Source organism: Glycine max, chromosome 15, assembly GCF_000004515.6.
Source record: "Glycine max cultivar Williams 82 chromosome 15, Glycine_max_v4.0, whole genome shotgun sequence".
NCBI classification, from domain to species: Eukaryota; Viridiplantae; Streptophyta; class Magnoliopsida; order Fabales; family Fabaceae; genus Glycine; species Glycine max.
This window is the reverse complement of record NC_038251.2, coordinates 14,312,072-14,325,139: the sequence shown is the minus strand read 5'-3', so window position 1 is coordinate 14,325,139 and position 13,068 is coordinate 14,312,072.

Below are 13,068 nucleotides of genomic sequence, written 5' to 3'. Positions count from 1 at the left end.
TTGGATGCAAAGTATGTATGAGACTTATACCAATTGGACACGAGTGTTAAACATACTTAGTGTGTAACAATGGTTAATATAAAGGAGTGGACTCTCTTGGTCTTGTAGCGCATTAGACGCTGATTAATAATTAACAAAACATATTCCTCTTTAAGTATGTACGAGATATGTAGATCACATTAACTTTAGTAAAGTTGGTCATGTTTATTTGTCATAAACTCATTAATATATCAACAATTTATACTCTTTGTTAATAATCAAAATCTAAGGTGGGTGTGAATGGTTGTCTAGACCTAACAATTTCTTCCTTTTTAATGATGACAAACAATATACATTTTGACTAACATAAAAACATAGAGATAAAAGTGTAATATGATTATGAGATGTGTAATGCATTTAAAACATAGTGCTAAAACATGCTAGCATATATTTGTATGGCAACGGAAAACAAAACAAAATACTCCAAAACCACTTTTTGTATTTATTTATCAATGCTTACAATCAAAATTCCTTCTTCTCCCCCTTTTGTCATAAATAAAAAGACAATGAGTTTGTAGAGAGAAATAATGATGGACATCATAGTCAGTCTTGAACTAGTGGTGGCGGTGGAGGTAAAGATGGTGGAGGTGAAGGTGTTGGTTCAATGGACAATGGTATTGGTTCAATGGATGGTGGTGTTGGTTTAAGTGTTGGGGATATAGGTATAGGCATGGGTGCAAGTGCAACAACAACTCTTAGCATAAATATTTTAGCCTATTGAAGGTTCTAAAGAAGAACAATGCCAAGGTTGGAAAATGGGGTAGTGATCACATTTTGCATGGAGAGCTTGAATTACTTGTTTTCTTGCCTTTGTCGTTCTGCAAATGATTCCATGGCTTGACTAATCATGTCTTGCACTTGATCTCTAGTTACAATAATGTGGTGTGCATAGTTGAAAGGAGCAAGTCCTGAGGTGGTGAAGTAGATAATGACAATATCAAGTTCACCCTTCTCTCTTGATGTAGCTTCATTTAAGGTTGTGGACTGCTTGGACGTAGGTTCCTTGTCTTGATGGACAACCTTATCAGCTATAGCTGCATTGTACGCCTTTGGAGTTTCATCCATGATACCGGTGTTAGTAAGATCAGTAATGATCCCACATACAATGGTATCATCCACAACTTTAGTAGAAGTTTCAACTTAGGTGGAGGCAACATTTTCCTTCATGGCAGCAACAACCAAGGTTTCTTCTTCTCGAGCCTTCTTCTCTTTTAGAGCATCATGGATTTGAATCACATGATCTACCATATTTTTTCACTCATTTTAAAGAGATTATAAGTTCCTTCACATTGAATAGTAGGAAAACATAAAAGGCGCTAAATGAATGAGTAACTGTTAGCATCCTTGGTGAAACAGACACAGGCATCATCAAAGTGATACTTCCTGACTGAATGTAACACTTGAATAATGTCATGGTGAACAACTTTATCGCTTCCATCATAACTAGAGGTGGAGACCTTCAAAGTATCAGCCCACATGATCTGATTCCAGAAGGTTCTTACATCATATTCATTTGGAGCACAAATGAACTTCTTTCCACTAAACAAGGAACTCCAGTTCCTTGGATAGTTGACAACTTCAACCTTCATCTACCTTAAGGGAATTTCTTCAATGTAATATAGCTTAAAGCACTTCTTAACGAGGACACACCTTATCAATAATTATCTTGATATTGGTGGCCTTTGAGATGTGCAAACCTGGAGGGTAGGCAGTGGCTTGATCTCTCATATACATTTGTGCATAAAGGTTGCCAAGAAAGTAGTAATCTTATGGAGACAGGTCAAGATCTGCTAGATGTATAGTTAAGAGCTTTGTAAAAGGCATCCACAAATTAACCTTCTTCTGAAACTCGCTCTTAGGTGGTTTCACTTCTTGTGAAGGGTCCCTCATATGTTTTTCAAACTAATCCCTAGGGATATTATTCTGGGTGTTCTTCTTATTTTTGCATTTCTGAAGGTTTCTCTAAGTGACTACAGGTGTAACCTCAGTTGATGGATAGACTCTTTGTTGAGTTCCAGGAGCAAGTCAGTGTGGTTGCATCTTTATAACTTGTGATTACACTAGACATGTCCATTGGGGAGGTTGTAGATGAACTATGACATATGATGGAAGAGTCGTGAAGGCCTCAAATAGTGTGTTCACATAGTCATGTCTCGTCTATGTTGGTGCTTGTATTGTGATGATTTTCCTAGGAGTGGGTTCAACATGATGATCTTAGAGAAGGAAGATGCAGATAATTGATTACTTTCAATACATACTAGAGGAAACCTCTTAGCATTTGTCAATGATTCCTACTGTTTATTAGGGAGGTGAATGAGGGATGAAGGTGGATGTTGTTTTGGTGTGGGAGTTGGACGCTTTCAGAGAGGGGAGACAAGAGTTTCATCAGTTGACTCATTATCTGAAGAAGATGAAGTTGGATTCTCCTTGTTGCCAGTGAAGGAGATTGTCCATTCCTTCTCACCAAACTTGGGATTAGCTTTTGTAGCCCGTGCCTTGATTCATCTTAGGATGGTGGATGGAATGAAAAATTCTTTAACTTCAGGAGTTGGTTGGACTATTTTTTGCTCTTTTTGGGTAGGGACAACTTGGGTGGCAATCTTTTGCTTTTGAAGAGCTATCTGCACAAATCCCTCATCCTCTTCATCAGTTTCACTTAGGTCTTTTCAACCTTTGTGGTATTATCTTTTCTTCGGTTGGACACTCAAGTAAGGACGCACTGGACTATTCATGTCTTTTCTTTGTCTTGTGCTCCCTTACAATTAGTTCCTCCTCCTCTTCTTCCATTTGTGATTGTTTCCTTGCCTTTTTTCTTTTTTTATTATTCAGTTATAATTTTTTGAATCTTCTTGGCAATGCCAAAGTTGCTGAAACCTTTATCTTCATTAGTGATAGCCTTAACAAGCCTCTTCTGCTTCCTCTTGTTTATTGCGTCCAGGTCCACCTGAGGAGCTTGCTTGAGGTTCTGTTCTAAAGCAACTTTCGTAGCTTTCAAGTTAGTTTTGCTGAATTTTTGTTGTTTAGAAACAACTCAACCATTGGCAATAATGATGTGCTTAGAGTCATTGTCCATCTTGTCAAAGATGTGAAACGCCTTGATCCCAGAGCATCTTGTTGATTAAGGCAGCGTAGCAGATGTTGTCTCGACTACCTAAGCCTTTCAAATTCCTCATAATGTTGATGTAGATAGTGTTAAGCATGTGAAATGGAATATTCTCCATCAAGTGAAAGAGCACAAACTTGTGAAGATCTGATAGAGATGTCTTTGATCTTGTTTTGTGGAGAACACTTTTATTAAGCATGTTGGCCTAAATCTTGGCCCTCTCACGCATCAGAATATAGACTATAGTTTATTGGTCACCGACTTTGTCAATATTCTCCTTGTACAGAGCCCTTGCAACATGAGTTATAGTTTTTCTCCTATCCTTCTTAATGGGTCCTTCCTTCATGAAGGCACCCAGTGGCCTTGACAATCGAGTCACTTGAAAGCACCACCTTGGTTCCCAAAACCTTGGACACAATAACCTTGCGATTTGAAAACTCAACATTCCTCCAATATGTTTTGATAAGTTTTGGATAGATGGTTTGAGGCTCGTTGAAGAAGTGTCTCGCTCCACAAAAGAGAAGTGTCTCGTTGATTTTGAGACCAATCCTCTCAAGTTTTTGAATATCGAAAAAATGCTCAATATAAATTGAGGGCTCATTGTCAGTATGTATGATGGTTATCACTATGATTTGAATGATCTCGACACCAAATGAGTTAGAAGTAGCCATTGCAAATAGCTGAAGTATGTTTAGAGATAGGGTTTTTGTCTCAGTGAGGAAGATGAAGTGTTTTTACAGCTAGAGTGAGAGTGATACCAAAAGTGTCATTGTTTTAAGGATTTATTATGGGCTTTGAAAAACAATCATTAAGCCCACCATCCAAGAGCTGACTCAGCATAAAACAGTACAACATTCTTATATAGAAACATTGTGTTTTACATAATAAATATAAATGCATGAGTGAACATCCATATGTTGAATGTTGTGGGTGTGTGCTTATACTCATTGGACGATTGGTCCTCTGATGTAACAATGGACGACATATAGAAATGAATTAATTCATTAATGAACACCACTCCAAGGTGATTTCTTAGCAAAATCAACCTTTCCTCATTTAAGGATTTTGTGAAAATGTTTCTATATAAGAATGTTGTAACATATTATTGGATTTTTAGAAAGACTAATAACAACTTTATTATCGCAATAGATGGGAATTTTACTCTCATAGATGTTGTAGTCTTCAAGCTGGTTCTTTATCCAAAGAAATTGAGCACAATAACTTGATACTGACATATATTTAGCTTTAGCAGTGAAAAATGTAGTTAATCCTTGCTTCTTGCATATCCATGCAACTAAGTTACCACCAATAAAGTGACAACTTTCTCTTGTGTTTTTCTTTTCAACTTTGTCACTAGCATAGTCAGCATCACACAAACTTCTGAGTTTGAAATTTTCTCTTCTTTTTAATAGTATACCAAGATTAGGGGTTTCAATTAGATATCTAAAAATGTGTTTAACTAAAATTAAATGGACTTCCCTTTGTTCTTGTTGAAATCTTGAACATAGACAAACACTGAACATGATATCAGGTTTGGAAGCTGGGAGATAAAACAGTGACTCAATCATTTCTCTGCATTGAGTCTCGTTCACTTTTATTGATTCTTCGTCTAGTCCAAGGTATGTTGTAGGATGCATGGTTGTCTTCATTTCTTTTGCATCATTCATGTTGAATTTCTTTAACAGATCTTTCACATACTTGGTTTGGCGGATGTAGATACCATTAGGTGTTTGCATTATTTGTAGTCTGAGAAAGAATTTCAACTCTCCCATCACGCTCATTTCAAATTCTGTTTCCATTAGCTTAAAAAAATCTTTACAAAATATTTCATTAGTAGCACTGAAAATGATGTCATCCACATATACTTGTACTAATATAAACTGCGATTCATAATTTTTACAGAAGAGAGTTATGTCCACTTTTCATTGTTCAAAGTCATTTTTTAGAAGAAATTAACTTAGTTTTTCATACCAAGCTATAGGAGCTTGCTTGAGTCCATATAGTGCTTTGTTAAGTTTTAAAACATGATAAGGAAGAGTGTCACTCTCAAATCCTAGATATTGTTCAACATAAACTTCCTCTTGGATTAATCCGTTGAGGAATGCACTTTTCACATCCATTTGACATAACTTTATATTACTACGTGCTCCAAATGAAAGTAAAATTTGTATTGCCTCTAAATGAGCCACATGTTCATAGGTTTCTTTGTAATCTATGCCTTTTTGTTGTGAGTACCTTTTGGCAACTAACCTTGCCTTGTTTCTGACAACTTTACAATTTTTGTCCTGTTTGTTACGAAAGATCCATTTTGCTACAACAACTTTATTTCCTTTTGGTAGTTCTACTAACTTCCAAACATCATTCTTTTGGAATTGATCAAGTTCCTCTTGCGTAGGTTTTACCCAGTTATCATCTTGCATTGAATCATCAATATGTTTATGTTCTACTTTTGAAATCAATGTGGTATGTCCTTGTGAGCTAAGTAATGATCTTGTATGAACACGATCTTTTGGATCACCAATGATTTGAATTTCTGGATGATTTCATCTCATGATTCATCCAATGGGTTCCTTTGCCTCTTTTGGAGGTTCATGTTTTGGACACTTTAGTGTCTAAACCTTGACTAGATGTACCTTTTTCTTTTATGTTGTCGTTCAGTCTAAGGTCTACAAAAGACTCATCTAGCTCTGATAAATCTTTATCAAGCTTATTTTTGTTAAACTTGACATAAATAGCTTTTTCAACTACTAAGGTTCTTGAGTTATAAACTCTAAATGTTTTAGATGTTTAAGAGTATCCAAGAAATGCTCCATTATCCCTTCTCGAGTCAAAATTTCTCAGGTTATCCTTTGTGTTGAGAATGAAACATCTACATCCAAATGGATGAAAGTATGATATGTTGGGTTTTTGTCCCTTCCATAATTCATAATGAGTCTTTTTAAGAGTAGGTTTTATATAAATTTTGTTTTGAAGATAACATGCAGTATTCACTGCTTCAGCCCAGAAGTGCTTAGGGGTTGAATTATGACTAAGCATGGTCCTGGTTATCTATTGTATAGATTTGTTCTTTCTTTCAACTAACCTATTTTGTTGAAGTGTTCTAGGTGTGGAAAAATTGTACAGAATACCATTTTCTTCACAGAACAGTTGAAACTTATTGTTTTCAAATTCTCCTATATGATCACTTTTGATTGAAGTAAGGCATACTCCTTTTCATTTTGAACATGTTTTCAAAATTTAAAGAAGATATAAAAAGACGGATCCTTGTGGTCTAGGAACATGACCCATGTCCATTTAGAGTAGTCATCTATTATGAAAAGTCCATACCTTTTTCCACTAGTGGACATAGTTCTAGTTAGACCAAACAAATGAAGTTGTAATAACTACAAGGGTCTTGAAGTGGGAACAATGTTTTTACTAGAAAAGGAGTTTTTAATATGTTTCCCCCTCACAAAGTAAATCGTATTTATATGACATACTTGGTAGACCTTTTACAAGTTTGTTTTTTTCCTGCAATTTAGAGATTAACTTCCAACTTGCACGACCAAGTTTTTTATTCCATAACCAATGATTTTCTTTAACTGACAATAAGCATAATACCTTTTAAGATAAAAGTTCTTCCAAATTGATCTTGTAGAGGTTTTCTTTTCTCTTAGTAGAGAATAATGAGGACTCATCTTTACATTTTACAACACACTCATCCTTGTTAAAGGGTGCACTATATCCACTGTCACATAATCGACTTATGCTCAACAAATTATAATTGAGTCCTTCAACAAACAAAATATTATCAATAGATGGGTAAGGATGAATATCTATCTTACCCACTCTTGTTATTATTTCTTTTTTATTTCCTCTGAAAGTGATTGTTTCACCATGATAGGGAGTTGGACATTAGAACATACACCATGATTTCCTATCATGTGTCGTGAGCAATCATTGTCCAGGTACCATGATAGACGTTTGCTTTCTGCTATCAAGGACATCTGCAACACAAATAATCTTTTTCTTAGCTACCTAAATCTTTTTGGGTCCTTTTGACTTAGCCATAAATGTATTGGTTTCATGCATTTTAGGTTGATCTCTACACTTGAATGTCGTGTGTCCAATCTTACCATAAAAATAACAAATAATGGTGTCTTCATCATGAACATAATTCTCACTGTCATATCCATTTCCAAACTTATTTGAGGGATTTTTGTAGTATCCTAATAGTTTGTTAACATTATTTGTCCCACAAACAAAATTGGCTTATGTAGTTTTTAAGGTTCTAATTTCCTCATGATGTTTGACAACATCTTGAGGTTGACCCTTAATTTCTTGATTCCTTAAAAGCTTATCATTCAAGAATTTCACATATCTTTTGTGTTCTTCATATTCCACCCAAAGATTATGTGTACTCGTTTTGAGGTCTTCATAATCTTTGTGTGCTTGTCCACATTCTCTCCATAGATCATATATATTTTTTTTAATCATGAAGTTCATTCAATTCCTTTAGATCCTTTTGAAGATCTTTCAATTTGTTTTCCAACTCCTGAAAGTTCATAAGAAGATAGATTTTTCTTTGGCAATTGTCTCATTCTCATGATATAGCTTGGACTCTTTTTTCTTAAGAGTTGCACAAGCTCCACATGTTTGAGTGGACTCATCTAGTGAAACATTTACTTAATCTTGAAGGATTTTCTCAAGTTTCAAATGATCTTTGGATAGTTTTTTTTGAAATATTTGCGCAAGCTTTTGAAAGATTGGATGAGTTTGAAAGTAGTTCATGGTAAGCCTATTTGAGAGATTCAGGATCATCGAGAGTTACCTCATCTTCTTTATCTGATTCAAATTCTTCAGAGGTTGTATCTACCATTAGGCATAGATTGGTTTTTTCTTCTTCTTCATCCGATGACGTGTCATCCAGATCTTCCTGATGCTTATACGACCTTTCTTCTCTTTGGTCTTGTAGTGTTTCTTCTTGTCTTGAGCCTTTTTTAGTTCTGTACACTCAAATTTGAAGTGTCGGGGATTCTTGCAGTCATAGCATATTATAGAGCTTTTTGTCTTTTTCTATCTTTTCCTTGAGCACCCTTTTTCAGGAATTTTTCCATTTGGAGCCACCTTTGTTTTTCCACATCTTGCGAATCTTCCATGAGATGAAGGGGAGTTCATCTTTGTCAGAGTTTTCCTCAGATTCTTCATTAGAGGAATTATCAAATTTAAGGGCTTTGAACGAGTTTCTCGAGATGTGTTCTTTAGACGATAAGACCTTTTTATTCTTTTGGCTGTTGAGAGCCAAAGACTTCTCTCTCTTGGGTCCTTCGTTTTGCTGAAGTTCTTGTTCATGAACCTTGAGGGTACCAACAAGTTCTTCAAGGGACATGGATTCAAGATTCTTTAAAGCCCTTAGTGTTGTTACTTCTCAAATTTTTGTCAATATGATCATAGTTATCTTAAGTTCTTCCTAGAGATCTTAGTTCATTAAGAATGGTTTGAAAATGTCCGAACATACTTTGTATGTCTTCGCCTTCTTCCATAGAGAATAGTTCATACTTACGAGTGAGGAAACTATGTTTGTTCCTCTTTACCTATTACGTTCCTTCATACGTTACAACTAGTGTGTCCTACATTTGTTTGGCACTTTTGAAGCTGTGTACCTTGGTGTATTCCTCTTCTGATAGAGCCTGAAGTTGAACAGACAAAGATTTCACATTGCAGTAAGCAAGCACATTGCTTTCGACAGAGGTGAGTGCAACGAGGAAGGGGTGTGTGTGAAGGCCAAGGTTTAGGAGTGGTTGGTATCGATCAACTCACCTTTCCGCCATCGGATCAGAGGAGCAATGTCCATAATAATGGATGATGACAAAGGCGAGGGTATGAAGAAGATCGATGAAGCTTCCTACGACTTTGAGAAAGGTTTCTTCGTGTTCTAGTCATCCGTGAATGCCAATGGTTAGAGATCTTGTTTGGTGGAACCAATTGAACGATGATGATGGGAGGGAGGTCGTCGAATTAGTTATCGAAGAAGACATTGAGGAGCACCACATGGTTGAGACAAAAAGAAGAAAAAAATAATTTGGTGTAGAGGGTCGATCTTGTTATTGTGGAGATTATATTAATCTATAATGGAAAAAAAATGGTCCATTATAAATCAGTTGACCTCCTTCTCGATGCTAGATGCCCTAACATAACATGTCTCCTTACATTAGTTTTTTTTTGGATGTGTTACATTAGTTTGTTTTTCCTTAATTTTAGACATTGAAATAATCTTAAGAAATTTAAAACATTGTCATATTTTTTTAGAAAAAAGTTATTCCTAAATTAATCTTTTAAAAGAAAAAAAGAACAATTTACATGTGGTTATGATGATTTTGGTTCAAAATTTGAAAAGGTTGGTTTTAGACATTCTAAAAGAGGGGAAAAAATCCATAGGCAAGGATGTAAATGAACATTTTGATAGTATGGCAAGACAATTTACAAGTAGTCATGTTGATTTTGGTTTAGAAAACTAAACGAGGAAGGATGGATTATTCTTGATTTCTCCATGGCTTATGATTTTAAGATTATGAACACTAGTCTTACAAAGAATAAAAAACATCCAATCACTTATAATAGTGGAAGTCTAAGGTCACAAATTAGTTTTTTTTTCTTTCTTTTTTGTAAGAAGTATTGACAAAAGAGTTTATAAGGATTGTAATGTGATTTCAAGAAAGAGTCTAACTATACAACATAGAATATTGATTCTTGATGTTCATTTCAAAGGGAATAAACAAAAAAATAATAGAGGAGATACTTGGAAATCACAAGGTAATCCTAACCTCCATTTGGTACAGGATGTCTAAGAAGATATAAAAGTCATTAAGTAATCGTAGGTGAATCAAAAGGTTTTGGACCAAGATAGAAGTAATCTCGGTGATGAGACAAAAATGTTCAAGAAAAGTTTAGTAACAAAAGAGAATGTTTCAAAATCTTGAATGGATGAAATTATGTTGAAAACAAGGCAAGATATTTGTAGAAATAAAATGAGTTAATGTGTTTTCAAGAAAGGAAAGGTGAATGATTACTTTTGAAAAATGTTAGCAAAACTAATTTGTAAGTCTAATGAAATTTTTTTCAAAAATTGTGATTTAAAATTTTTTCACAAACCTTTTGAAACAAAAAGCTATCGTTTGTAAGTTTTGAGCAAAAAGAATAGGTTTTCACAAACGAAGAAGGATAAACGATCATTAACATATTCTAAAACAAGTTTTAAAACAAAATCAAATTCTAATCCTTAATCAGTTATATACAAGAGAGAATTGGAGATAAAAACACAGTTCTTGGCAACCGATCAAGTTTTCACTATCTTTTAACAAAGACACAAGTATTTTTTATTGTCACTTTTGGCTTTTACACAAAGCTTATCCCTAAGCTTTATCCAACCTAAGTATTGTTTTTTTATCAAGCCGCTTTTGGCTCTAAACAAATCATGTTAGGTGCACACTGATTTGATAATGTCTTATACACAAATATACAACTTAAGCACAGATCTTTCTACTATCAGAATATACAAGGTATTTTGAGAGTTATACAACTTATAGAAATATACAGGAATGAGAGCTTGAAGAGAGGAAAGAATATGCAGTCCAGGTTTTGTTGAACAAGTGGTCTCAATAACTTAAGAGGGGGGTGAATTAAGTTTCAAAATTTTCCACTAACAAACTTTTAATCCCTTTCTAAATAGCAGGCTCAAAATGCAGAAGAAGAAGCAACAATCAATTTAATAATGTTCTTTAAACATGCAACAAAAAATTGATTGCAATAACATAAATGAGATAAGGGACGAGAGAAATGCAAACTCGATTTATACTGGTTCGACCACTTCCCATGCCTACGTCCAGTCCTCAAGCAACTCACTTGAGATTTTCACTAACTTTGTAAAAATCCTTTTTACAACTTCTGAACACCTGAGGGATCCCTTTCCCTTGTGTTAAGGAAACTTAGAATTCAAGAGACAACCAGTCTCTTGATTACAACTGACTTTCTGAGATAAACAGAAAGATTTCTCTCCTTTAGAGTGATAATACAATTTTGAAGTTCTTAGAGGAATTTCTCTCTTTTAGAGATGATAATACAATTTGAAGTTCCTGGATGAACTCTTAATAGATTTGCAAGTGTTTGCCCAAGAGTTGTTAAGAGAACATTTGGCAATGAAGTTCTCTTAGAATATCTCTCTCTTGCTTTTTGAAGTCAGACACACATATGTATAGGCCCTTCGTGCCTTTTCAAAATGGTTTGAAGAGATGTGTCTTTTAAAAAAGCTTTTTATGAAATTCTTCACTGATAATCAATTACAGGTTTCTGATAATCGATTACACAATTATATTTTGAAGGGTCATGACTTTTCAAATTGAATTTCAAAGAGTTCTGTTGCTGGTAATCGATTACACATCAATGGTAATCAATTACAACTTTTAAATTCAAATTTCAAAACCCTTCTAAAAGCTGATTTTTCAAAATTGTCTTCTAGTAATCGATTACCAGAGCCTTGATATCTTGGAAACACTTTGTTTTGAGACAAAAGCTTGATCTTGAATTAATCTTGAAGCAATGCTTGTTTGTTGAAGCAACCTTGTATTATTCTTGAAGCAATGCTTAACCTTTGAATGTTTGTTGAAGTAATCTTGAAAGCAACCTTGTTTGATTATTCTTTGACATCATCAAAATCATGTATTCATACATTCGCAGGTTTGTATCTTGAGCTCTTCAAATATTCTAGTATGTATAGACTTCTTTAGTAAGTAATCGTTATCTCTAAATGGTCTTCAAGTGCATTTGAAGAAGGTGTCCTTTGGAGCATTAAATGAACATCCATTCCATGTTGATACACCATTCTTCTTATCTTTCTTGAGCCACGGTTCTATAGGTGGCTAGAATGGTCAAATCAACTTTACGTTTAGAGCATGTCTGCACAACAGTTGGCAACAATTGACATGTCATTTTAGGTTAAGAGAGAGTTTAATCTTAATTTTTTTGTTGCTTTCTTTACTTCGGCAGATCCTAGGAAAGATGTTCAAACATTCTTTGCAAATAGAATAAAAAACACAAAGCTTAACTTGATCTTAAATGTTTATTAGATCTTAGCGTCTATCTGTTATCGTCTTGTTCATTAGACGCTGGTTCAATGCTATTGTCTATTGGCAAATAAGACACTACTTTTGAAACGAAGTATTTATTTGCATCTAATCAAAATTTGATACAAGTTTAAAATTTTGAATTTTTTAAAAGTGTGAGACGAAATGTCTTAATTAAAAAATGAAAGACTAAAATCACAAATTTTAAAAAAGTGATAGATGAAATGTTTCAATTAAAACATGGAGGGACTAAAATTACAAATTTAGGAAAATATGAGGATAAAATTATATTTTAATATCTTGCTTATATTTGATACTAGAAGGTTGTATTTATGACGATATTGGTAATGAGTCATGGTGATGATGATTGTAGTGACCATGACAACAATAATAACAATGATCATGGAGTGGTGGTGATAGTGATCATGATGACAATAATGATTATGATTTAATGATAATTTCAAATAAATAATGTAATAATTAAGATATTTTAAGAAGTGATAATTGTATTCTTTTAGAGATTTAATTTTTAATAGATATTTTTTAAAAAAATTTGATGCTCATGGGAGGTTTTAATAAATTCTTACATTTCTAATGTATATCTTTTGTTTTAATTTAAATATTAAGATTAATTCATTCTCTCTCACATATATATATTCTCATATGATATATGATAGATCCTATATACACACAAAATTATGGATAGGTATATTGTTTTTAATATATGAGAATCCTACATATCATCAGGAAATATGATGCTCATCCTTGTCTCAAAGTCTACTTGTAGATAATTTGTACCCATATCTTCGTTTTTGTGGGAAAAAGATC